The 2,265-nt window shown below is 40.8% G+C and overlaps 1 long non-coding RNA gene across 1 annotated transcript; it reads right to left on the bottom strand.

Annotated features, from left to right (window-relative positions):
• Nucleotides 1-1,124: 1,124 nt before the first annotated feature.
• LOC122460816 lies at nucleotides 1,125-1,512 on the bottom strand. The gene is made up of 2 exons (XR_006282332.1): nucleotides 1,482-1,512; nucleotides 1,125-1,327 (listed from the first exon to the last, which is right to left on the bottom strand). It is a non-coding gene; the product is annotated as an uncharacterized LOC122460816 (long non-coding RNA).
• Nucleotides 1,513-2,265: the final 753 nt, after the last annotated feature.

The raw sequence follows: 2,265 nt of genomic DNA, 5'->3' as shown, positions 1-2,265 counted from the left end.
GATGATGAAATAGATGGAAGCATCACAGCCAAAGTCATCAACATTGGACTGAAGAGAAATGTTGATGATATGCTGAATATACTGAAACCTATGTCTGTAGCCTTGGCTTAACTGCAGGAAGATTGCTGCCCTCTGGCTCATGCTATTGAAATTCCCAACAACAATGTTTGATAGCAGGCAGTAAACAAGCGGATGGATCAAACACTTATTCCACCTCATTTTCTTGCCAATATTCTGAACCCAAAATACCAGGGCAGAAGCCTTGTTGCTGAAGAAGAAAATGCTGCTATGACATGGGCATCAAATACTTACCCGTTACTCATGCCAACCATAATACATTTCAGGGCTGGAGGTGAACAATTCAAGCGGTACATGTTTGCTGATAACATTTGAAATAAAGTCACACCACTGAACCATTGTCTAATGACAATGACTTAAATCCTCTTTTGACAGCAGTAGCCTCTTGTAGCCTTTATTGGTTTTGATATTGAATAATATTGATAACACCTTTTAAATTCAGTATTAGATAAAAGTCTGATCTCCATGGCTACTCCAATATTTAAAACATTAGGGCTAACACCTCCATGTGGTCTAGCATCACTGCTGGAGATCAGAGGAGCATGCAAGAAACAATGATCACATTTAATTAGATTTACCTTTATATAAAGTCTTATCACATAGAAAACCCCAATTAAAATAATGTCACATAAATTGTGATGGTTAGAAAAACCAAAGTGTCCAGCCCCAATATTTCCATTTCTTTCATAATCACATCTCCATGTGGAATCCTGAACCAGGGTGGAGATGGCCAGTTCCTGTGGAGTGTCAGGAAGCAATCACCTCCAGGAAAAAAGTGATCTGGTATTGATACTGATAGGTAAGCTGGAGAGATGTGGGCTTCGTATACTATTTAGGGGATACATAAGTGATTAAACAACTGCAAACACAGAGTAGCCATTAATAGAATGATGTCAGATTGGAAGTAGGTCTCAAGGGGGTTCCACAAGGATCAGTTTTGGATCTGGTGTTTTTAACATCTTTATCAATGACCTGGATGTAGGAATAGAGAGCATACTGACCAAATTTTCAGATGACACAAACATGGGAGGAGGGAATTTGCAAACACTTCTTAGAATAGAGTTAAAATTCAGGAGGATCTTGATAAATTGGAGAACTGGGCTATAGACAACAAATGAAATTCGACAAAGACAAATGTAACGTGCTATACTTAGGGAAGAAAAACCAAATGCACAAATACAGAATAGGGGATAACTGGCTTGGCAGCAGCATTGCTCAGAAGGATCTGGTTGTTGTGGTGGATCACAACCTCAATGGGGAGCATGGATCAGTATTTGTCTTGCTTCCCATCAGTACCCAACCCAGGCCAGGGAAGCTAATGATCCAACCAGTGGACCGAATTCAGTGGTGAATCCTGGTCATGTGCCACCTGAAGCACATTGTGCATACTCTAAGAAGACAACCTCAACATGAGTCAAAAATTCAATGCTGTTGCAAAAATATCCAAATTCAATTTTGGGTTGCATTAACAGAGGCATAGCATGCAAGTCATGGGAGGTAATTGTATCAGTCTACTCAGTGCTGGTTACGCCTCAGCTGGAGTAGTGTATCCAATTTTGGTCACCAATGTATAGAAAGGATGTAAAGAACCTGGAAAGGATCCAGAGGTGAGCAGCAAAGATGAGCAAAGGGATGGAATGTAACATACGCCATGTGAGAGAAGGCAGAAGGAACTGGGTATATTTAGTTTGGAAAGGAAGAGATGAAGCGGGGACATGATAGCTGTCTTCAAATATTTGAAAGGCTGCCATAAAAAATGGAGAAAAGTTGTTCTCCCTTGCCACAGAGGCAGGAGAAGAGGCAATGGGTTCAAACTACAGTATAGCAGATTTAGATTAAATCTCTTAACAGATAAACTTCTTAATGGTAAGAACAGTAGGGCAATGAAACAGACAGCCTAGGGAGGTCGTGGAAGCTCCTTCACTGGAGGTTTTCAAAAGGAAGGCTGGATAGCTACCTGTCTTGGATGGTTTAGACATAACAGATCCCCTTGGCAGGGGTTAGACTAGATGACCTTGTGATCCCATCTAACGCTATGGTTCTATGATTCTATTCTATGATCTCCATCCATGTGTGAGGCCCTATTTATACTAAGTTATTCATATGCCCACCAAAGTTCATTAATATGCAGGAGGGTTGAACCCCACTTGCCAATTTTTGGGAGTGTCACCCCAATAGTATTGGGGG

This window comes from Dermochelys coriacea, chromosome 6 (assembly GCF_009764565.3).
Source record: "Dermochelys coriacea isolate rDerCor1 chromosome 6, rDerCor1.pri.v4, whole genome shotgun sequence".
NCBI classification, from domain to species: Eukaryota; Metazoa; Chordata; order Testudines; family Dermochelyidae; genus Dermochelys; species Dermochelys coriacea.
Note: the sequence above shows the minus strand (reverse complement) of the source record. Positions and strands in the feature narration are given on the sequence as shown.